Source organism: Rattus norvegicus, chromosome 7 (genome assembly GCF_036323735.1).
Source record: "Rattus norvegicus strain BN/NHsdMcwi chromosome 7, GRCr8, whole genome shotgun sequence".
Classification (NCBI taxonomy): domain Eukaryota; kingdom Metazoa; phylum Chordata; class Mammalia; order Rodentia; family Muridae; genus Rattus; species Rattus norvegicus.
In genome coordinates, this window is record NC_086025.1 from 48,097,715 (window position 1) to 48,123,526 (window position 25,812).

At 43.4% G+C, this 25,812-nt stretch overlaps 1 long non-coding RNA gene across 2 annotated transcripts in view; it reads right to left on the bottom strand.

Annotated features, from left to right (window-relative positions):
- Window positions 1-8,121: 8,121 nt before the first annotated feature.
- The window catches only part of LOC134479685 (uncharacterized), a 71,010-nt gene continuing 53,319 nt past the window's right edge, over window positions 8,122-25,812 (bottom strand). The window contains exons 1-2 of one of the 2 annotated variants that reach the window (XR_010053295.1): window positions 9,226-10,216; window positions 8,122-8,264 (exon numbers count right to left, since the gene is read on the bottom strand). This is a non-coding gene — a long non-coding RNA (uncharacterized LOC134479685). Of the gene's footprint in view, window positions 8,265-9,225; window positions 10,217-25,812 lie in introns of those variants that run through there. The other variant, XR_010053294.1, reaches the window with a different exon arrangement.

The following is a 25,812-nucleotide window of genomic DNA, read 5'->3' on the forward strand; positions in this document are numbered from 1 at the left end:
TTAGCCCTATCCTGCAGGGAACTGGAATCCCAAGTCCTTGCTTTTAACTGTAGAGCATTTCTGTCTGCAAGTTAAAGATGGGGAGTGGGGGTTAATGGGGGATAAATTAATTGGCTTAATCCCTGGCTTATGAAAAACCAAGGTTGTTATAACCTAGTTAAATATTTTGAAAATTATTCACATATAAAATGAAACTGTCAGGTCTTTCTCCACCTCCCTTCTGAGTCAGGTCTGAAGGCAGGCAGGAAGCCACCGAGGAATTGTTCAGGACCCACAGCCTGCTGGCAGGCGGTCCCGGCATATACTTGCTGACACAGCTCAAACGTCAAACTTGAGTAGCGTTTTTTTGCTTCCAAAGGAGACCTTTAAAAATACTTCCCTTTAGCAAGTAACCACAGGAGAGGTTATACTTTGAGAAAACAAGCTGAAATAGAGAAGATAGGGTTTTCTGAAAATATTATTTTACTTTTTACAAGTCAGAAACCATATGGAATTTCCCCCCTCACACAGCACATGGATGACTTTGCCTGGCTTTCTGGAAACCTAAGCCCCTCCAGACTCCAAGCTCAGTAGCGTCTAGAGATGAGATGCTGTCTGGAACAGATTCTGCCAAGACGGGGCTGTCACCCAGGACCACTCTCAGGAAGGATGGAGGTCAGAGACATGGTATTTTGACCCATCGTGTCTTGTCCTGGTCTTGCAAAATCATAATTTATCTAGTGTTGGTCTAGTAAGTCATTCCTCGTGTCCTTAGCTTCTGAGGGTTACTGAGGATAGGAGAACAGCACACTGTTTGGCCAGACTGTGTCACAGCTCCCTACAAAGCAGGCAACCAGATTAGAACAATGAGGCACGGTGGCCACAGTCCTCATTTGGTGTCCTATGGCTTCCTCTATCTGAGGTATCTGTTGAATGCTAATTTTAAGAGGGCATGGCTGGGGGAGGGGTGCAAAGAAAGTAAGTTTTTTTTAAATTTATTTATTCTTTTTTTTTTTTTTTTTTTTTGGAAGCTGGGGACTGAACCCAGGGCCTTGCGCTTGCTAGGCAAGCGCTCTACCACTGAGCTAAATCCCCAACCCCTTTTATTTATTCTTTTATGTTATGTGTACACTTGCTGTCTTCAGACACACCAGAAGAAGGCATCAGATCCCATTACAGATGGTTGTGAGCCACCATGTGTTTGCTGGGAATTGAACTCAGGACCTCTGGAAGAGCAGTCAGTGCTCTCAACCGCTGAGCCATTTCTCCAGCGAGTAAGTTGTTTTTCATTGAAGGGTTTTTATTCACAATGTCAGAAGCAGAGTTGTATCTCACAAAGCCATGTAAGCTGGGACGAGCCGGCATGTATATCCAGTATTATATACCGTTCTTCCATATACAGGCATTCATATCTGTGGATGTAACCAACATCAGATAAGAAAAATTTAGAGCCAGGTGAGGTGGTGAAATCCCAGCACTCGGGATGTGGAGGGAAGCCCATCGGTACTGGTTTAAAGGTCAGCCTGGGCTTGCATGAGTTCTGGGACAGACTGGGGCTACAGAGTGATATCCTGTGTCAAGGAAGCAAGAGAGGGAAGGGGGAAGGATGGGATGGAGGAAAGAGAAGGGAAGCAGTAGATTGATTGCTGGGGGAAACTGCATCTGCACTAATCATGGACTGATGGCTTGCTTGCTACCCTAGGATAGTGAATGATGTTTATTTACATACCATCTGTATTGCACCGGGTGGTATGGGTACGCTGAAGGTGATCTGAGGCGTATGGAAGGATATATTCATCTTATCTTGTGAGTCTTGAGTATCTATAGATTCTGGTGTCTACAGGGACCTGGAACCAATGCCTCAGGTACCCAGGGAGAACTGTATAGTCCTGTGATGTCTGGGTGTGTTCTACGAATCATTCCTATAGCCCAGTCTCCAACCTGGCTCTAAATGCAAGGTTTCCCCTTGTATCAGCTAGAAGTCACTTGAAGCCCCATCACCCCAACTTTCAATGGCTTAAACCCTCTCCCTGTTATATAGGAAGGTCTGCCGGTCCAGCTGTGCTTGGCTGACTGCGCTGGGCTCTGCTCGTATGTTTGCCCTTAGCCGGTGGGTTGGTTAAGAGAAGGCTGGTTTTGGAAGGCCTCTGCTGACTGAATGTGCTCCATGTGTCATCTCACCTCCAAGCTCAGACATTTCCTCATGGGGAAGGCAGAAATCCAAAGCAGAGACAACAAGGCATGCGTGAGGACTCTTGTCACTAAGCTCTATCCCGATCAGTCATCTTTTCTGTTGCATAGCGAGTTATGTCACCAGGCTGGGCAGAGAGCTAGAGTTCACCAGCTGACGGGAATAAATTGTGAAGCTGGGTGGATTTGGGTTTGGACAGGTGGGGGGGGGGGGCTGAGCAAACTGAGCAGCATTTACCTGCAGTCTCCCTTGGCCTGGGACTGGATCCTGAAGGGAACAGTTTGTCTTTGGTGACTGACCACTTTCTCAAAGGTGGAAAGACTATGAAGAGATCATTGGATCTGGGGTTAAATGACCCAGATTTGAATCTCAGCTGTACCATTCCCTTACCACATGGTTTACTTTTTTTATGTTTCTTTTTTAAGTTTTTAAAAAAGATTAATTTGGTTGGGGATTTAGCTCAGTGGTAGAGTGCTTGCCTAGGAAGCACAAGGCCCTGGGTTCGGTCCCCAGCTCTGAAAAAAAGAACCAAAAAAAAAAAAAAAGATTAATTTATTCTATGTATATTAATACACACAGTTGCTGTCTTCAGACACACCAGAAGAGGGCATCAGATCCCATTATAGATGGTTGTGAGCCACCATGTGGTTGCTGGGAATTGAACTCAGGACCTCTGGAAGAGCAGTCAGTGCTCTCAACTGAGAAGCCACCTCTCCAGCCCATTTTTTCCAAAGCATTAATTTGCTCATTTTCACAAAGGCTTGACAACACCTGACCAAGTGCTTCCTCAGAGTTTTGCCATGTAGACACCCTCGTGTATTTAGTGAGGTAGGTTAAATGCTCTTTCTGAGTTCCCAGACCCTTCTGATGTCCCTCAGCACCCCCTGCATCCACATTTCTGCCCTCTACAAACACCTTCTGTTCCCCCTTTGTTTTCTTCTCAACTTGGTTTGGACACTTCCCAGTTTCCACTTGCTTTCCCTCATCAAATAGTAAGTCTAATTTTTTTTTCTCTCTCCTTGAAATTATTTAGAGGAAATTGACAAAGTACTTCAACAAAATCAGTGATGTTGTTTTGGGATAAAATTGGCATCTTGGCATCGATCTTCTGAGACAGCAGACACCTTCACACGCTGACTAAGCTCCCCCTGGGAATTCAGAAGAGTTTGCACATTCTGCTTTAATAATAAAAAAAACTCCCTCTTTAATGAGTTCCATCGAAGACTCTAGACACATTCTTCCTCCCCCACTCGACTAGAAATGAAGAGCCCTTGTGCTGGCACTGCCTGGGTGCTGGTTTGTTGTTGTTTTGTTTTGTTGTTGTTTTGTTTTGACCCTCCTCTATTATGCTTTATTGTTCTCATCTCTAAACTGAGGAGTTGATGAAATGTGACAAATTGGCCTCACCAGGCCTTTTCACCAGGCAAATTATGATATTCTAGAGAATTTACAAAGCAGAGCAAGACAATCTGGAAATAAAACTATTTCTCCATGGTGTGTTGTAGAGAGACAGTTATTCTGCAGCTGCCGGCAACAGAGATGGGAGGAAAATCTAAATCACAGGTAGCATAGCTGCTTGTTATCGAGTAGGGCCAACAAGGACAGTCCAGGCTGGCAGTGTGGCTGAGTAAGAAGAGGCGATGTCCCCAAAGCCTGATGATCTAAGATCAATCCCCAGGACATACAAGATGGAGGGAGAGAACAAACTCTCCTCTACAAATGCCATGATGTGTGCCTTTCACACACACTAAATAAGTAAAACCATGTAATTTAAAAAAAAAATCCTGGGCTGGAGAGATGGCTCAGAGGTTAACAGCACTGGCTGCTCTTCCTGAGTTCAATTCCCAGCAACCACATGGTGGCTCACAACCATCTATAATGGGATCCAGTGCCCTCTTCTGGTGTGTCTGAAGACAGCTACTGTGTACTCATGTACATAAAATAAATAAATAAATCTTAAAAACAAAAACTATTAAAAAAAATCCTTAGGAGGCTGAGATGGCAGGATTGGGAGTTCGAGACCAACCTGGGTTACATGGTGAGATCCCATCTCGAAAGCAAAACAGCTAAAAGCAATTAAAAAAAACCTTACTTTTCCATTTTGATTTCAGTTGTAGGGTTTTTATATTACCATGGACATTTAGGACCATATAGGAGAAATGCCTGTGTAGAAGAAGGCATCATGGAGAAAGAAAAGCTGAAAGGAGAAAGGAGAAGGAAAGATAGCCGTGTTTATTGAACCTTGCACGCCCAGAAAGAAATGGTCACAGAAGCCTGCCCTTGGCAGAAAGTGTTTAGTGTCTTCTGAATTCCTGGTCTCTTTTTCTCTAAGCTTTTCTTTTCAGCTGCCCCTCTTAGACAACACAAAACTGAAGCTTTTAGATATGCTCGATTTGGGGGTGGGGTTGGGAGTCCTTCCTCTTTACTAAACTTCTACAGCACTCATCCACTTTCCAGCTGGAAACTGGAAGGTGTTAGGCTAGTCTTAGATTAATTGAAGCATTCAGTGTCTGACACTGGAGACATCGCTAATGGAAGTTATCTAAGAACGCGCTACCCATTACAGTTAATGGATACATGTCACCAGTCAAAAATGATCAATGCGTGAGGAAAAGTTTGAACTCTGTGCTACAACCTTGGAAGAGCTTTGGAAACATGAAACACACCAGATAAGTCTTTTTAGCATCCATTCCTTTTCCCTCAAAGTGCAGTCAGTAGGGTGAAAAATTAATCCCTCAGAATGCTTGACTGATGGAGGTTGTTCTTGTCTTCACTTTCATTCTTGCACGGAACTCTTCAAGTCGAGCAAGTTGATGCTGGCCGGACAAGATGAAATACACTACATGGGATGAAAGCTCTTCTTTTACATTAGTGAAAATTTCCAATAGCAGGTGTTAGCATGGATTTGCTAGTCATAGGCTCAGTATATAACATGATCCATAGACATGATCCTTCTTACATAAATGACACTAACGATCATCTCCACATTCTCCTCTCCCCAAGTCCCTAGCAACATCCGCCTTCCTCTCTTCTGATGAGTTCGACTATTTCTGATACTTTGGGTAAGTAGAATTAAGTAGGATTTCTCCTTCCATTGCCAGTGTATTTCACTTACCATGACATCTGCCAGGTTTATTGTTGTTCTTCCAGCTTTCCAGGTACCCTTCTTTTTTGAGCCCAAATAATGTTTCGTTATATTTTATGTAGTCACTCATTAATCTTTATATCCCTTTACTTTGAATATTATAAACATTGTGGTGATAAATATGGTCATGTCTTTCAAGAGCCTGATTTTAGTAATCATTGATATTACCATGCTACAAACACTATGACCCACAGTAATAGCCACTTGCCTGCAAGATATACGGGTACAATAGTGGCATAAAGGTTACAAACGTTACAGAAGTAGCTGACCATGTTTTTAAAAGGCCCACTTCAAAAGATAGACTCCACTCCTGAAACTGCTAAAGTGACCTAGAACCTAAGAGTAGATAAGCCGAGGGGAAAACCTAACACCATTATTCTACTAAGGGAACATAGCGGTAGAATGACTACTGACATATTGCCATACTCTATAACAATGCCTTAGTCAACCCTCCTTAGAGAAGCGTCTCTGTGGTTCTGGGTTCCACCTCTCCTCTCAGGCTGTTCAGGCGCAAATAGCTCAGAGAGGACTGAGCAAAGGACGGAGTCCAAGGCCCACTTCTCCCTCCAGGGCGTCAAACTCTGTACTCCACTGCATGCTAGGCTGGAGGGGTGAAGCCGAGTCCAGGATGAATGAGGCCCACAGAAATGCCAGGATAGTATTAAACATCTTAGAAAAGGAGTAGAGGTCCGGTGGCTGGTGCAGGGTCAGGTGGCCTGTGCCTTGGGTCCTGGGCGGTGCGGTAGCAAGGTCGGGTCTCTGAACAATAGGAACTCGCTAGGCAGGTAAGTCAAAAGGACCAACGATGAGTGTTTACGGGGAGAGAGACCTCCTCCATGTGTTCCAGCTCAGTAAAAACAGACCGTCTCAGACGATCCTTGGTGAAATAGTTTATGCTCTTTATTCCAGGTGGACAGGGTCTATATGAGCCTTGGGGAGTGGGGTGGGATTTGGGAGGGAAATGCATTCTAATCGCCGGAGGCTAAGATGTTTGTGATGCTCTATTTGCATGGAGGGGAATTCCAGGTACTGGGCTATGTGACTGACTACCTGTGATCACCTGGTTGGGAGTTGCATGCTCTGAAACAGGCATGGAAGGAAGCAAGGAGGGAGTTAATCCCACTCCTGCCATCCTCAGGATGAGAATTAAATCTCAAATTTTGAGATTTCCGGTCCTTTGGGGGATGGTCCACGTGCTCCCCTCTTCTCCTTAAAGCAAATGAGATAAACTCAGATATCCACAGCTGAGCAGTGTACAAAGGGCACTCATCCCGAATGGGATGCCTTCACGAAACCCCTCCCCTCAAGGCTCAGGCATCTGGGAGGGAGAGGAAACAAAGATCAGAAGAAACAAAGGGTGTTGGGGGGTGGGGGTCGCTCAGGGCTGGAGAGATGGCTTAGTGGTTAAGAGCACTGACTGCTCTTCCAGAGGTCCTGAGTTCAATTCCCAGCAACCACACAACCATCTGTAATGGGATCTGATGCCCTCTTCTGGTGTGTCTGAAGACAGCTACAGTGTACTCGTGTACATAAAATAAATATACATCTTTAAAAAAAAAAGAATCAGAGGTGGTAGATGACTCCCCAGAAACGGTGTTTTCAGATAGAACAAGGGCTAATCTATATATGAACTCAATGTGGCACTATGCACAGGACATGCACCATGCACAGCCTCAAACCAAATGGGGTTCTAGCACTGTGAGAGAAGTAGACACACTGCTAGCCAAGAAGATAACTGCAGTTACTACTAATGGAAAGTCTCTAGGTGTGTTAACCTCTCTCCAGGGCAGGCACTGGGCCCAGGAGTTGGCCAACACAAAAAGTGTGTGTGGTAATGAGTGGAGCTTTGTTTCCATTTTTGGCATTTTACTTTATTGTCTAGTTGGTTTTTTGGGGAGGGGGTGGAGAGAGAGAGAGAGAGAGAGAGAGAGAGAGAGAGAGAGAGAGAGAGAGAGAGAGCTGGGCCTCTTTCACAGCCTTGGTGGGAGTATGTAAATGGTACAGCTACTATTTTTGTATGAAGTTGCCAACAAGAGAAAAAAGTATAGCCACATGAGATCCAGCAGTCCTATTTCTGGTATTTATCCTTCCTCAACTCCTTCCAGATCTTCCCTTCCATACACACACAAGAAAATCTTGATCTTTGAATTCCCCACTTTCTTTTGCTCTATCATCCGAGTGCCTGTGCCTGTGGTTTACGGCTTTGATTACTCTCGGTCGGATGCCGAGAGTAGAAGTAACTCTGCAGAAATGGACACGATGGGTGTCCTCACCTCGCTTCCAATCTCAGGGGGAGAGATTTTTGTGACTCGTTATTGTGACGGGTGTGATGGTCCTTGCTTACTGAGAACTCAGTGCAGGCAGCGTACTTGACCCACCGTCTTGTCTAATGTCAGCCCATTACAAACTCAATACCATCCTCATCTATTAATCAGAAACTGATTTGGGTGATTTAAATGACTTGCTCAGATCACAGAGCTAAAAGGCAGGAAAGATGACAGAATTGCCCTGGGATGGACCGTGTTTTAATAATGGATATAAAGAGACTTGACCTATAGGCTGTGCTAGACAGACCCTTAGGATGCTAATATGCAGACCTTAGAGTATGAAGTTAATCATAAAAGAAGTTAACTGCCTCCAGGAACAAAGTCCAACACTCTTTAATATCCAGTACTGGCTATTTCAAAATTTATAAGATAAGGTCTCCAAGAAGAAAACTATCATACGTATGAAGAAACAGGACAATACAACCCATAAAGAGAAACTAAACAAAAAAAAATCTAGAAATAACAAATTAAAGGATAGCAATTCATAAAAATGATTTATTTTATTTTAATTATATAGAATTTTAAATTGTGTTGGGGGGGCGGAGGTGTCCATGTGGAGTCCTAGGAGTGCATTTGCCCAGAGTCCAGAAGAGGGCATCATATCCCTTGGCAGTAGATAAGTCTGTAATAGCAAGTTTTTGAGTGACCAAACTTAGGATCTCTGTAAGAGCAGCACATGCTATAAACCGCTGAGTCAGCCATCTTTCCCAGGCTCAATATAGTAATGGTAAAAGCAGTTCGTATAAATATGCTCACTATGCTCTAGAATTTAAAAGCTGGCCTTGGCTCTGTTCAGGGTCAAAAGAAGAAATAAAATTCAGAAAAAGATAAACAACTGCTGCTGCTGGTGGTAATGGTGGTGATGGTGGTGGTGGTGGTGATGGTGGTGGTGGTGGTGGTAGTGATGGTAGTGGTGGTGATGGTGGTGGTGGTGGTGGTGATGGTGGTGTTGGTGGTGATAGGGGTGGTGGTGGTGGTGGTGGTGGTGGTGATGATGGTGATGGTGATGATGGTGGTGGTGGTGGTGATGGTGGTGGTGGTGGTATCGGTGGTGGTGGTGGTGATGGTGGTGGTGGTATCGGTGGTTGTGGTGGTGGTGGAGGAGGTTGTGGTGGTGATGGTGATGGTGATGATGATGAGGATACAGGTTCATAACAATCCTTGTCTATAAGATCCACAAAGTTTTAGAACCCAAAATCTTTAAATAGTGACAAATTCAAGCCTGAAACTATGTATCATAATATAATGTGTGTGAATGTTGACATGTCAGTGCAGAAATAGCAGTGCATTTGGTTTTGGGGTGCTGCAGCTATCATAGACAATGCATCTTATTCACCTTGTTTCTGTTTTGAAATACAAACTAAACCCCTCTGAATTAGGAAGTTCACATAGCTTTAGAGATCCCAGCAAGGAATTGGGGTACGACAATGTGACCAATTTGTAGTAAGGACTTCTAACATCCAAGAAGCTATTCTAAGCACTTTATATTTGTTTAATCACTTGACTAATTAGCATAATTATAGTGTTTCCAAAACTGAGGTGGTCAGGATCTACCATCCATGACCTCCCACAGGAAAACTTACACAAAAGCAAGCGCAGACAAGCGAGGCGCAGCATAGTCTCGGGATCCGTGCTCACTGAGAAAGACAAGCCTCAGATGGATCTACTGCTCAAGGGAGCACATTTTCAAATCCTTAACCTTCCTGAGGAGTGTCCTAGGCACACACAGAGAGAGGCAAGGAGGAGAAAGCATCCAGCTATTCCTGGGCTGTGTTCTTGTGACCCATAGGAATAAAAGGAAGATATGCAAAAGAGAAATAAAATAGAAATGCATTTCAGCGAATAATCATACCAGTGGGCAATCTCTAGTCTGTAACTCTAACAGGTCGCCTAGCAAGTATTCTTCTTGACTAACAAATGTATATTAGGATATAATAATCACTTGTACAAAGTGAAACTTTTTTGAAACAAGGTTTCACTCTATGTAGTCTTGGCTGGCCCAGCACTCACAGAGATACACTTTCCTCTGCCTCCAGGGTACTGGGGTTCAAGGTGTGTGCCACCATGCCTACTAAGTGAAACTTTTATCTAAAGGGAGTTTGCTTTTCTACAGAGTGCTGGTATTTATTGGTTTCTAAGGATACATGAGTGAGGAAAGAAGTCACATTTAATAACCACATTAATCCTTTATTTGTTTCCTGCTACACAGATCTAAATTAAATCAATGGAAAACAGATTTTCATGTCCAGCTTGAATAGTAAAATACCACCAGTTAACCTAATACCCCATATTCCTACCTGTGCAACGTTATGTAGAAAAGGACTCAGTTGAGAATTGTTTAGCTCTGTACCTCAGTTTTTATAAAGATTTATTTATTTTATTTATATGAATACACTGTAGCTGTTTTCAGACACACCAAAAGAGGGCATTGGAAACCATTACAGATGGTTGTGAGCCACCATGTGGTTGCTGGGAATTGAACTCAGAACCTCTGGAAGAGAAGTCAGTGCTCTTAACTGCTGAGCCATTTCTCCAGTCCTGTACCCCATTTTTAATAGGATTATTTGATTCTCTGGAGTCTAATTTCTTGAGTTATATATATATATATATATATATATATATATATATATATATATACATATATATATATATATATATATATACATATATATATATATATATATATATATATATTGCATATTAGCCCTCTATCAGATGTAGGATTCGTAAAGATCTTTTCCTAATCTATTGGCTACCATTTTGTCCTAATGACAGTGTCCTTTGCCTTACAGAAGCTTTGCAGTTTTATGAGGTCCCATTTGTTGATTCTTGATCTTAAAGCATAAGCCATTGGTGTTCTGTTCAGGAAAATTTCCCCTGTGCCTGTGTTCAAGGCTCTTCCCTACTTTCTCTTCTATTAGTTTCAGTGTATCTGGTTTTATGTGGAGGTCCCTGATCCACTTAGATCGATTTGCATTCTTCTACTCTTAGATCGATTTGCATTCTTCTACATGCTGACAGCCAGTCAAACCAGCACCTTTTGTTGAAAATGCTATCTTTTTCCCACTGGATGGTTTTAGCTCCTTTGTCAAAGATCAAGTGACCATAGGTGTGGGTTCATTTCTGGGCCTTCAATTCTATTCCATTGATCTACCTGCCTGTCTCTGTACCAATACCGTACAGTTTTTATGACTATTGCTCTGTAATATAGCTTGAGGTCAGGGATGGCGATTCCCCCAGAAGTTCTTTTATTGTTAAAAATAGTTTTCACTATGCTGGGTTTTTTTGCTTTTCCAAATGAATTTGCAAATTGTTCTTTCTAACTCTATGACGAATTTTAATGGGGATTGCATTGACTCTGTAGATTGCTTTTGGCAAGATGGCCATTTTTACTATATGAATCCTGCCCATCCATGAGCATAGGAACACTCCTCCATTTTTGGTGGGATTGCAGACTGGTACAACCACTCTGGAAATCAGTCTGGAGGCTCCTCAGAAAATTGGACACAGTACTACCTGAGGACACAGCTATACTACTCCTGGGCATACAACCAAAAGATGCTCCAACATATAACAAGGACACATGTTTCACTATGTTCACAGCAGCCTTATTTATAATAGCCAGAAGCTGGAAAGAACCCAGATGCCCTTCAACAGAGGAATGGATACAGAAAATGTGGTATATTTACACAATAGAGTACTACTCTACTATTAAAAACAATGACTTCATGAAATTCTTAGGCAAATGGATAGAACTAGAAAATATCCTGAGTGAGGTAACCCAAGTCACAAAAGAACATAAATGATATGTACTCACTGATGAGTGGATATTAGCCCAAAAGCTTGGAATACCTAAGAAAAAAAAATCACAGATCATATGAAGCTCAAGAAGGAAGACCAAAATGTGGATGTGTCGCGTGCCCAATGTCCCGCCAGCAAGAACGACTCGCGGCAACAGGATTCTTCTGCGAGCAAGCCTTTACTGTGTTACAGCTCTTCTCAGTGTTACAGCTCTTCTTAGTGTTACAGCTCTCTTGAACAGGGACCCCAAGCAGCAAAGTCGCTCGACTTATATACACAACAGTATGCTAATTATCTCTCAGGGATTGGTGGGGCATGGATCACCCCACTACTTGTCCTCCAGGGATTGGCGGAGAATGAATCACCCCATTAGCATGGTACCGCCCCTCATTAGCATATCAATGGCCAACTGACACCTGGTGCAAAAACCGCACATGTGCAGTACCGTTGTTCACCACTGGAGGGCGCCCTACATCTCATCATCGTATGGCCGCCCTAGCAAGGGGACAAGCCTGCACATGCGCAGTAAGTTGTCAACATCCAGACAAGGCTGGATGTCGGCGCCATCTTTGTTTCGCCGGGCCGCTCTCTACATCGATGCTTCAGTCCTTCTTAGAAGGGAGATCAAAATACTCATAGGAGAAAATACAGGGACAAAGAGTAGAACAGGGACTGAAGAAAAGGTCATCCAGAGACTGCCCCACCTGTGCCTCCATCCTATATGTAGCCACTAAACCCAGTTACTGTTACTGATGCCAAGAAGTGTTTGCTGTCAGGAGCCTGATATGGCTGTCTCCTGAGAGGCTCTGCCATAGCCTTACAGTTACAGATAAGGATGGTTGCAGCTAACCATCAGATTGAACAAGGGGACCCCAGTGGAGGAGTTAGAAAAAAGACTGAAGGAGCTTTATGGGTTTGCAACCCCATAGGAAGAACAGCACTATCAACCAATCAGACCCCACCAGAGCTCCCAGGGACTAAACCACCAACCAAAGAGTACACACGGAGGGACCCATGGCTCCAGCCACAGATGTAGCAGAGGATGGCCTTGTTCAGCATCAATAGGAGGAGAGGCCCTTGGTCCTGTGAAGGCTCATTTCTCCAGTGTAGAGGAATGCCAGGGAGCTGAGGTGGGAGTGGGTGGGTGGAAGTAGGAGCATCCTCATTGAAGCAGGGTGAGGTGGGAAGGGGATGGGAGGGGGGAAGGGGATATCATTTGAAATGTAAATACATAAAATATTCAATAAAAGTAAAATTAAAAGAAAAAAAGAGGCCACAGTTAGGTGACTTATCACCAAACCACACTGAGCCCACCCTTGCAGGCTTGGCATCCACAGGTAACATACGTCCTCAATTTTAAAACTGAGGTTAGAGTCGTCACTTCCCTTGCCCGCAACACAGTAGGAACAATAGGCAATTTATCATAATTGAGAGAGGAGGTGGCATTCCCTTTATTCATCCTTTGGGACTAAAACAAGTCCATGGTGAAATCCATCACTGTCATTCAATCCTTAACAGTGGTTTACACAAACAAAACAAACGTTGTTTGAAGCTGCAAGGCTAAATGATCTACTGGAGTTGAAACAAGAAACACAGATTTCCCATTCAGTATGTCAAAAGCAACCACTGACTCATGTCTTCTAATTCATTTAGTGCCCCAGTACAAACTCTTATTTCCAGTATACAAGAGAGAGAGAGAGAGAGAGAGAGAGAGAGAGAGAGAGAGAGAGAGAGAGAGAGCCAAATGAACCATGACACCCTCAACCCACTTGTGGCGGTTTGTATATGCTCAGCTCAGGGGTTGGCATTATTAGAAGGTGTGGCCCTGTTGGAGTAGGTGTGGCCCTGTTGGAGTAGGCATGGCACTGTGGGTGTGGGCTCACCCTAGCTGTCTGGAAGCCAGTATTCTGCTAGCAGCCTTCAGATGAAGATGTGGAACTCTCAGCTCCTCCTGCACCATGCCTGCCTGGATACTGTCAGGTTCCTGCCTTGATGATAATGGCCTGAACCTCTGGACCTGTAAGCCAGCCCCAATTAAAGGCTGTCCTTATAAGAGTTGCCTTGGCCATGGTGTCTGTTCACCCTAAGAGACCACCTATGAGCAAAGAGGTTTATCCAATGTAGGAAATATAGATGTTACATCATCAAATTCGGTTCAGGAAAATCATGTGGGATATTTAGAAAGGATTGTATTGCCTGCTGCTATACTAGATTCCCCTGCAGCAAACTCCCACATGAAGATCTCTGTGCAGGAACTGTTCTCTTGGGAGATGGGTTAAGGGGTCAGGGGCACAAAGAAGAAAATGAAGCAAGAAGGTTGTGAATTCGGCAGACTGATTTCAGTCTGATGCTACAAGGGATCTCTGGAGAATAGCTGCAGCCCCCACACTGTGTTCTAAAACAAGGAAGCTAACTCTAGACTCCCGAGGTGATCACTCACTAGCTTAGCTTCACACTAGAGCCTCAGTTCTCAATCTATGGGTTGCAACCACTTTGGGATAGAACAACCCTTTCACAGGGGCTGCCAAAAACCATCAGAAAATATATTTATGTTACAATTCATGACAGTTGCAAAATTACAGTTATAAAGTAGCAATGAAAATAATCTTATGGTTGGGGGTCAACACAACATAAAGAACTTTGTTAAAGGGTTACAACATCAGGAAGGTTGAGAACCATTGTCCAGAGGGTCACAGACCCTCAGGATCTTCTAGGTCTCTGTCTGTGGGCACGGCAGCCCCAGTAGACTGAGACTGGTGTTGTGAAGAGTCAGGGGAAGGCAGAGGAATTATTACATTAAAGCTGGAAGCAGGGTTTAGAAGCAACGGAAGAGGTCCAGGGAACTAAGTGAGAGGCAGCAGGTTCCCCACTCAGGAAATATGGAAGAGTGACATCATCCAGACAGCAAAAGAGGATGCTGCAACATCTGCTCCTGGTATAACCAGCAGTCTGAGTTGTTAGTGTGATTTGATTTAGATCTGTGCTTTAGTAAGTGGACAAATAAAGAAAAGAAATAAGGAACCAATTAAATATTTCCTTAGCCATCCATCTTTGGGAACAAGGAAACAATTACTTAGTAATTAATAACATTGCATTCACATACAAAAAATACCTTTAAAGAGCTTAGACACTCAGGTGAGAGATCTTGGATACGACAATAAAAGTACATTGAAGAAGCGTGAGGGCAGTGCTGTACTGTCTGCAGCGGCTTCCCTGCCCCCCCAAAGCCCTAGCAGCATAGCAAGGTAAGATACCTGTCTGCCCCAGAAGGGAGAATGAAGTGAACAGTCGACGTTGCTGTGAACTGGGGCTACTGGCTTTTCTCCTATAGCTTCAAGCATCAGAAAGAAATATACAGACAGAAGCCCTGCACCAACCCTTAAGATATAGGCTATAAACATGCCCCTGCCTGGCTGGCCCCTTTGCCTCAGGCACTAGGCTTTCTCTCACAGAGCTTACCCAGAGACAAATAGAACTCCAGCCTCACACTGGTCCTAGGATGGCACCAACAGCCTCTAGCTTTAAAATAGTCTGTCTCACCCTGGGATCCCTGCTGGCTCTGTGGACCCAGACTGACTTCAAGTCCTTGCAAAATGCAAGTAAGTTCCAGATACTAATTACCCAGTCCTGTGGCCACAGGTTTTAGTGATATCAGAAACCAGGTCAAAAGGCGAATAGTCGGGGTTGGGGATTTGGCTCAGTGGCAGAGCGCTTGCCTAGGAAGCGCAAGGCCCTGGGTTCGGTCCCCAGCTCTGAAAAAAAGAACCAAAAAAAAAAAAAAAAAAAAAAAAAAAAGACGAATAGTCAACTGTTGGGAGTCAACACCTTGGAAGATCCCAGTGTCAGTTTGGCTACCATGGACCCAGAGACCAGAATGACTACTGTATACTCAGGTTCTAGACCAGCTCTTGTAGAGCCAGGCCTGGCCCTGAAAATTCAAGTGACAAACCAAGAGGAAGTCCTCATGAGCTGGGTTCAATGACTATTCTGGTTCTAGGTCCGCCTCTGGGGATCTCCAGGCACGGGCAGGTATCCTTATGCATGTTCTAATGCATCCACAGTCTGGACAGCAGTCTCACTTGCCCACTTGGGTATCAGAACACCTTGCCCAAAACAAACCCACCACAGTGTTTTGAGACACGTGAAGGATGGTGACTGTCAAAACAAGTCTCTAAGACTGGCAGGTATGGTCTTCTAATATGCAGACACCAATTCATGGGAGTCTTGTCCCCTGTGGCAATACAGATGAACCTGGAAAGCATGATGCTAAGACAAACAAGCCAAGGAAACACCAAGACAAATTATTCTGTATGCTGTCACTTATGTCTTAGGAGGTTGCTGTGGTAACCGAGAGTACCATGGTTTCCTGGGATTTGAAGAGATGTATACTTTACAGTTATAGAATGAGTACATTCTAAAGACCTAATATACACTGACATGACCATTGTTAATGGCAATGTATTGTATAATTGATATACGCGAGAACTCAAATGTTCTACACACACACACACACACACACACACACACACGTAACTAAGTGATGTAATAGGTAACTTATCTCTACTGAAATTGATAAGTATCAAAACACACACTGTATACCATAAATATGTATCAATCAATTGTACCTCAGTCAAGGTAGAGACATGACATGCATTGTCATGCTGTATATATCCCTCCTCTTAAAATTCTTTATAAATTTTGATTCTTATGCCCAGGCATGGTAGCACAATGTCTTTAATCCCAGCACTCAGAGGCAGGCAGATCTCTGAGTCTGAGGGCTGCCTGGTCTTCACAGTAAACTACAGGGTAGTCAGAGACATAGGGAGCAATCAATGGGGAGCAGTCACGGTAAATTGAGTTTTTCTTTAAAGGAAATAGCAAAAGGTTACATGCGAAACTTGTGTATCTTTTACCATGAAGCAAGGCAAACACCTGCTAGTCTTAACTAGATAATGAATTGCTTAATGAGTTAACGTGGTGATGGATTACATTAGGGTAAGGAGGTAGTTTAGGACTGTAGCTGTCAAGGAGTAGTTAGCTGTCGATGTAATCAGAAATCTGGGAAGAATAAATTATAATCCAGATGTTGTAATGTTAAGTTTTATAAAAAAAAAAAAGAGCTAGGAATGTGTTCGATAGAGCTAGGTATGGTGAGTAGAAGAGGGTGGCTCTGCAGACCCATGCTGGGGCATTCCTTCCCCCTGAGTGTAGAGTGTAGAATGCGGTTTATTTAGGGCATTGGAAGGGAAGTTGAGAAGGGAGTAGAGGCATGGGGGAGGGGAGAAAGACAAGACAAGACAAGACAAGACAAGACAAGACAAGACAAGACAAGACAAGACAGACGTCTAAGACAAGAAGTTAGATGTCTCATATTGCTTAAGACAAGGTTGAGTCATTTCTACCATGTTCCCCCACAGGAAAAAGCTTCTCATCTTCTGAGCCTGATGGCCAGACTGCCTCTACCCAAGTTACGTTGGAGAACACAGGGCCTGGGAAAACTGTTTAGGTAGTGAACTGTAGACCAACCTCTGTCACTTTAATTAATATATGTGTTAGCATTCCTTCTAGGCTCTGTCCAACAGTTAACTGGCAACAGTCAGGTAGGCCTGGCTTACTATAAATGGGGCTGCTTGCATCCTCGTTCTCTTATTCTCTCTTACTCTCTTCTCTGCCTGACCCCTTTCTTACTCTCTCCTCATTCCCTTTCCTCTTTCCTCCAGAGCCATACTCACTAGCTGGCTAGAGCCTCTTCACCCACCTCTTAATTCCACAGTTTAAACAATCACCTCACTTCAACATATACTAAGTGAACTCAACGTGATCGACAAGTACAGTGGGTAGAGGAGATTGGGGGTAAAAAGGTGACAGGAAGTGTCACACAGATAGCTTGGTCCAGCAGAAAATCTGCAATGGCAATATCTGAACAAGGGCCAAGGAAATGAGAGCTTAGCCATAAACATATACGGAAAAAGAGAGTTAAGTTCCAGGAAAGTCAACAGAGGGGAAATGAGAGGCAGCAGGAGTTTGTAAAGAATTATTTTGCCTGCAGCATGGGGAGCCATTTAAAGATATGAAAACAAAACCGAAATTTGTTTGAGCAGAACTAGAAAAGAAAATCAAATACATATGTCTTAGATGTGCTCAGTTTGGAATGACATTCAGACTGATCTATCTAAAGTAGATACAGTTAAAGCAGTAAGATATATAATACAGCATATTTTTAGATTTTTTCTAAAGCACTAAGTCATATGCACATGGCATTATCTCAGGCTTGGGTGAATCCTACACCAAGTGTCATTCAGATACTTGAATCTTGTGGATAATATTTCTGCCCTTGACCATTTTTGCCTGACTCAAACCCTCCAGTAATAACTGTTTCAACACCATCCTCAGAAGCAGAGTACTACATACCAAGACAATTCTGACCAGTAGGAAATCTTCTATGTGAAGATTGTGATGGTCTAAATGAAAATGGCCCCCATAGGATCATGCAGAGTGGCACTATTGGGAGGTGTGGCCTTGTTGGAAGAAGTGTGTCATGGGGGGGAGGGGCTTTGAAGTTTCAAATGCTCAAGCCAAGCCCAATGTCACTCTCTTCCTGCTGATCCAGATGTTCAACTCTCAGCTGACTTTCTACTACCTGCCTGCAGCTATGCTTCCTGTCATGATGATAATGGATTAAAACCTCTGAATGACAAGCCAGCCCCAGTTAAATGTTTTCCTTCACAAGAGTTGCTTTGGTCATGGTGTCTCTCAAACCAATAAAACCCTATGACAATGATAATATATATCAGGGCCCTTATAAATTCTACCTGCTAGTGTTAGCTTTATCCTTTGGACCCTGCAAAGGTTATCTATCCAAGTATGCATTTACACAAAGAAACAGAAAAGAAATTTCAACTCCTTACAAGAAATATGCAAATTGAACTCTTCTAAATTAGCTTGAGCAGGCCAAGATGGAATGAAGCTATGAAATATAATTAGAGAGAAATCTGAGGATTCATGTGTCAACTAGATCTGTAAGGCCCTTTAATACTAATTGGTAAATATTTGTTTATGTTAATTAAACATAAACTACAGTTAATACTGGCTTGGATAATTGCTCTTTAAAATACTGTGTGCTTGCTCTACAAAGCAGAATTATGGTGAGTCCCACTTTATCATTAATATATTTTGAAGTCAGAAATATCACCTCTTCGGCTCCCTCCAGAAACAAAAGCATACAAGCTATGATCCAATGATAGGCACCCAGAAGGGGGAATAGATTCTTTGGTTTGGCCCTGATTTCAAAGTGGTCATTCCTTTTGAAAGTCGGGGAATGATTCTGCTTCCTTCTAGAACAACTGTGAGCCCTGGAAAGTTAACCTGAATCAAAAGTAGATGTGATTGTACTTCGAAATGGATAAAAATAAAATAAAATTATAGATGGAGCTGGAGCAATGACTCAGTAGTGAAGAGTGTGTACTGTTCTTGTACAGGACCTGAGTTCAATTCCCAACACCATGCTCATAACCATCTATAACTCTAGCTCCAAAGGGCCCAACACCTGACGATTCTCAGAGCACCTGCACACACACACACACTCACACACACACACACTCACGCACGCGCACACACACAGATATAGACATATAGACACACAGACATACAGACATGCAGACACACACACACACACACACACACAGAGAGACATACAGACACACAGACATACAGACATACAGACACACACATATACATGCATACACACAGATATAGACATACAGACACACAGACACACATGCATACACATATTGTTAAAACAAAGTAACACTTTAAAGTTATGGTAAATTAGCTGCTACATGTAGGCCCTGATGTTTTCAGATTACTGAGCTTGATCTGTTCAGAGACTCACATCAAACAGCCTATTTGTTCTTTTATAAACAGAACCAATGGCATAAGATGTCAGAATCCATATATTTATCCAGAGTCTTAAAAGGCTACTGTGTTCGCTTTCTTGCTACTGTTACAAAATGCACAAGAAGCTAGAGCATCAGGTCAGGAGCACAGTCCACCGTAGCAAACAAGGCCAGGTAGCCGAGGTGGGATGCAGTCGGCCCCATTGTATCCTTTCACTACTGGCTTACAGACCATTGCACTACACTCTTCCCGGGAACCCACAGCGACCTAGCAACAGCTCACGCCCACTTGCCACTAGGTGTGACCTATCTGGTCTTTTACAGGGACTGCTCCACTACCCCAGCTCTTTCTTTTTCCATCTTTTTCTCTCTGTGTCCCCACGTGTTCCAGGCTGTGCTCTTCCTCTCCTTCTTTCTTCCTCTCTCTTTTCTCTCTTTCTGTCCTCCTCTGTCTGCCCCACCCCCAGCCCCTTCTCTGCCTCTATCCCTTTTCCAGGTCCTCCTCCCTTCCCCGCAGTAAGTTTCCTCTTACACTGGGCCTGTTGGAAGGCAGGGTTGTTTAGGGTTGACATGGGCCTGTCCCAGGTCACTGAGGTGGTGATATTACACTGCCATCTTACAAAACACAACATTCACACACACACACACACACACACACACACACACACACGACAAAAACAAAAGAAAGAGCCCACGGATTTGAGAGCAAGGGTGGGGTTGCATGGGAGGATCTGGAAGGAGGAAAAGGAAAAAAAGAAATGAGGAATTCTAATATCAAGCAAGATTTTAAAGTAGATTTTAAAAGGGAAGCAGAGAGAGATGGGTGCTTCACTCGCTTTCTCTATTCTGTTGAGTTTGGAACCCAAGTCCATGGAAGGGTTCCACCCACATTCTGAAAGGAACAGCAGGTGTCTCGCCTCTCCAGTCAAAGCTTTCTGGAAAAGCTCTCACAGACACAGCAGAGGTTTGTCTCCTAAGTTGCTCTACCAGGCTGCCATCGAGATTAGCCATCACACTTGGACCAACTCATAAAATTATATTTCAAAAGGACTGAAGTGGTGGCATCAAATGTGTCCTTCGGATTTCCCATTTTAAGCCAACTAGGGATTTCCTGCATCTGTTTATGTATTCATAAACACCCAATAAATTTATTATGTGTTGTTACAGAGCCAGGCACCGAGAAATTTATTTTTTTACCTCTTTGAAGAAAAAAATAGGCTACAGAGTATTTCTTTTAAAAAGGAACTAGTGTGCCAATAACCATTGGGCACTCTCAGAACTATAAAAAGATCATTTTGGTGACCACATGCTGTGCATGATTATTCAACTATGGGGATAAAATAGGTTTCTGACATAACTGTGCAGTTACTACTCTAAAAGCTGAAGTGCAGAGTAAATTTCTTCAGGGTTTTATATGATGTGCTAACATATAAAATATGAAGATGGTAGTGTTTCTTTGGTCAACATTATACTTGATTCCACGTGCCCTGCTATGTGTAGAGTTGATTTCAAAATGCAAAGCATATTTGCGCAGACACGTTTCTATGTTTTCTGATAGGCAGTAATATTCTCCATTTTAAGAATTGAGTACCTGAGTCATGAAGGGATTTGTGTTGGATGCCACACGTACTTTGGCCTTCTTTAAATGGCTTCTGTAACTCTACCAGGACAGGAGAGGTTTGGGGGGTCATAAGGTGACTTTGCTCCCACAGTTTTGAAAGTACAGCAGCTGTTGTAGTAGAATTCCTCAACCCTCCCATCCTCAAATCAACAATTCCTCCTATAATCCCTTAGCAAATCAGCATGCTTTGTGACTGAGCCTTGTTCTCAGAAACAGGTGTGATGGTTTTTATTTTTGTTTTTAATTATGGGGAAAGAAAAACAAGGAGAGACAATACAAATGTTTACAGGAGGGTTTTGCCTGCTTCCCTTTCTACTTCAAAAGAGAAATTTGAAAAACAAAACAAAGACATGTATTTCAAAGGCATCCTTTGCCAGGAAGCCAAACCCCATCCAAAAGCTGAAGGAACTGGCTTTGTGGTTCTTGTTGACAAAATCCCCATGAGGCCAAGGCCTGGATTAAGGTTTCTCCTCCCCAGGTCCCAACACGTCCAAACAGAGAACTATGAGGAAGGAACACCAGGGGGTGACTCTCTTGGGTTGGGGTCTGCATAGTTTTACACTCCAGAACACTGTCTTCCAAAGAAGCCACACCAAGATGTCCCAAACACGAAACAAATTAAATGATAAAATGGAATACCTTGCTACTTCAAGTAGGATGACCAGAAGGGATGGGGGAGGGGAGGCTGAGTTACTGATTCCATTTTTTTCCCCTACCTTAGTCTTAAGACATCTTGATCATCATGTCATCTTGGTTTCACCTGAGGACGGACAGACAGACAAGCACCCACCTCATGGAGACGATGCTAGCCACAGTCATCATGTCCAAGTGGCATGAGGGAGCCCTGATTCTGACTTAAGCACAAAGCCTGACTCAGATTTGTTTTCTAGTGCAGACAATAGGACCACAGATGTCCTTGAAATGAGAACTATGTGGCTATCTTGAGCTTACAGTAACAAAGAGAGGAAGAACGGATTGTTAAATTTGTGCTTCCAGAATCACAATGTTTTAGTTTGGATCATGGCTTTAAATTTGTTACCCAGGTTGACCTTTGACAAGATTGTCAATTCTTTTTTTTTTTTTTTTTTTTTTGGTTCTTTTTTTCGGAGCTGGGGACCGAACCCAGGGCCTTGCGCTTCCTAGGTAAGTGCTCTACCACTGAGCTAAATCCCCAGCCCGTCAATTCTTTAAAAGACTACAGTCTAGACATCTATAACATGCAGATAATAAGCCAGGTATGAGCCGGGTGTGGTGGTACATGCTTTTAATCCCAGCAGTCAGGAGGAAGACGTGAGTTTGAAGTCACTGATCTACTAGTTCTGGTCTACTGAGTCTAGAACAATCAGCTCTGTTATATGGAGAAAACCTGAGAAACCCTGTCTTAAGGAAAAAAATAAACCAACCAAACAAACAAACAAAAACCAATCCAAGTATGATGACTCATTCTTGCAATCCTAGCACTTAAGAGGCTGAGGCAGGAGGACTGCCACCAACTCTAGGCCAGTTCGGATTGCATTGTGGGTTCTGAACCAGCCCTGGCCTTCAAAGTGAGATCCTGTCTCAAAACTAGAAATGAAAACATTAATAGTGCCCATCACAAAGTTGTTATAAATAGTGGGTGAGTGGGGTCCTTGGTATATAGGAAATTCTCAATAAACAGGTGGAGAGAATTAGTTATTGCTATTAAGAGACCACAAAGTTAAAACTCTTAGTTGGGGTGACACCCCAACTTCAGTGCAGCAAACTGGCATAGAACTTTCATGAACAATACACGGACAGAGCAAAACCCCATACGGAAGTGAGAGTGGAGAGCAGACTAAATCTATGTGACTGATAGAGTTGGGAATTTTTTTTTAAAGACTCTATAACAATTAGAGAAAGTGTTGAGGAAGAAAGAGACAAGGAGAGATGAGATCTGAAAAATCTCACCTTCCATGAGGTCAAGATTGGTCACTAGTTGTCACCAGATGTGTCAAGCTGACCATGCCAGGGCATGGTTAACACTAACCTCCAGGACTCTGTCCCCTCTTGGAGAACAGTGAGCAGAGACTAGACTGCTAAGGCAGAGACACTACTTAGACCGCAGAGATAGGACCAGGTGCTAGATATTCCCATAGGTGGAGAGAATTCAGAAGAACAATCTATAGAGACTATGGTAGACTGAGCACGGGAGTCTGAAGCAGAGCTTCTCCAAAAATAACCCTGAGTTCCTAGCCTGAGGAGTAGACAATACCCACCACTGCCCCCAGCGAGCAGCAACATGGAATGCAAAAAGTAATGGGTCACAAATATTATCCAATAAGAAATGTCAGGAGACATCGCTCAAAAAAAGAAGAAAAAAAATTCCAGGAGGATCTATTGTGCCTGTGGCACTGATGTTGTAGGAAGGACCAGACAGGCATGTGCACCCACAGGAAGCAGCTCTCTCTCTCTCAGCATGTGGTAATACATGCTTAAGATGTCACACATAGTCCCTCCTGTGCCTATTGACTTACCGACCTTTCGGACACTACTGGGGCCCCGTATGCATAAAGACAGAGGTTCTGAACAGCATGGTTGCAGAGGCTAAGCAATTTGCAGTTCTTTGTCTCATGGGTACTACAGGAGTGCCTGACTTTAACAAGACGCGCGAAAGGTATGATCCACGCACTGTCATGGTTTTCTTCAGGAACAAGCGTATCAAGATTGATTTTGGCCCTGGCAACTATAACAAGATAAACTGGGTCATTGAAGACAAGCAGAGGATAGTCGGCTGACATCATGCAGACTGCGCTGTCTGGTGGCCTGTCCCCAAGACTGCTCTGCAAAGTATAGATATCAGGAACCATGCAGTATCCCTTATAGGCACTGGGAAGGGGCATGCAGCAGCAGACTGCGGCTCGAGGGCTGGGGGATCCTGAGGATGTGTTACACAGCTTAACTGGATAAAGCAAATAAAATTATGGTGAACTACAAAGCTATGCAGAAAGAGACACCCCAACAGCAGCTTTTCTATATCGATAAATAATCTTTCTGAGAAAAAAGGGAGATAGAATATTCCATTCAAAATAGCCTCAAAATTACCTGGGGGTGCGGAGCTTGGCAAGGTGACTCAACAGATACAAGTGCTTGGCATGTGTTGCCATAAATGTTAAAATACCAGTCACTTTTTATCCCGCATTAACTCTGGTGCGCATGGAGCCGCATGGCACTGCCAGATACTTCTATCTCAGCGGCTCCACGCTGCCTCCAAGTAGTCCCAGGCAGTCCGCTAGCTGCAAGGTGCCACGCTGGCTTCTAGTGTTAGTTCCAGCACCCATGGGACCAAATGGAACTAGTCATAATTTATCTCTAGTATCTCTCCTGGCAGCTCTCTACTAGCCGCTACCTGGTAAAATCAGGGCTCTAAAAGTCCAGCACGGTCTCAGCTATCACGGCTCCTTGCCACGGACTCTGCCCACAGTCCCAACAACCTGATAGCTAAAGTATAAACTCCCAACTATCAAGTGAAATCATGACTCAATAAACTATAATTTGTCAATCAGATTTGTATGTTAAATTCTCAGTCCACAATACATCTTCACAATGAACTCATAACCAATTGATAAAGATATAAACCTCCCACCTAGATAAGATAAATCGACCTGTAGAAATCCATCCCTTAAGAAATATTCATACCAACCTGTTTCTATGCAGAGATGCATGGCAAGGAACATTTACATCTGCCTCCTTGTTGCTTCCCTCTCTCTTCCTCTCCCTCTCCTCCTAAAACCTCTGTTCCCACCTCTCTTCCTTCTCGTCCAATGACAAGCATTTATCATCATTTTACCTTGTGTCTGCCTTCACCTGCATAATGACAACAACCTATAGGCATGCAATCTGAGCAACTTGAGTTCAATCTCTGGAACCCACCTAATGGTGATCACCATGCCATCCCCTGGTCTGTAGGCGGCCGCCTTCCACAAGACCACATTCTGTTCACTGGTTGCAGAGCCATCAGTAAACCAGGCATGAACCAGGGAAGGCTGGTACTCTCCTGTCCCCCAGTGCCCTGGTGGTACCTGTTTCTGGGGAGTGGGTAGCATTTGGGATAATTGCTAATCCCTGTGGAGTCACCGGGCAGTCGGTCTGAATCATCGACTCTGATGCCTTTGGCACCGACCCCTTTGCAGACAGAGTACCAGAGCGAAGGAGCTCCACTAAGTACCATTTCCACTGTAGGACTTTCCCTTCCATGACTGGTGCCTTGATCCAATCTAGGATCAGAATGGTGGTCTGAATATTAGTTCGTTGTTTTGCAGCACACTGTGGCAAAGTTTTAAGGCCTCATATGCTGTCCAAATTGTTTTCTCAAATAGAATTTGTTTCCCGCCCATGGGCAGTGTTTGCAATAGAAGCCTACTGGCCATTCTCTACCATTTCCTTTGGCAAAGCCATTCCAGTTTCCACACTGTTTTATGTACAGTATGTCTAAATATACTTTATCATCTGGTTGGATGAATTGTGCCTTAGAATATCCCTTTATATATTCTAGCACTGTTTTTCACAGCTTGTTCTTGGGGTTCGCCCCAAATAAAGTCATTTCCTTTCCTTGTAATATTACACAAGGGTTGCAGAGAGACTTGTAAATATGTTATGCGTTGTCTCTAATATCCAAATAATCTTGTATATGATGTTTAACTCTGTTGTATTGGTTGGTGTTTTAAGCTGTTCTAACTTACTTATGATGTCTGTAGGTATTTCTGGTCCTATAGTGGACCACATGACACCCAAGATCTTGGGCTTTGTATCTGGTCCTTATAACTTATCTTTACTGATGGCCCAACCATCATCTCTCAGTACTTGTATGATTTGATCTACTGTTTCTTGTATAT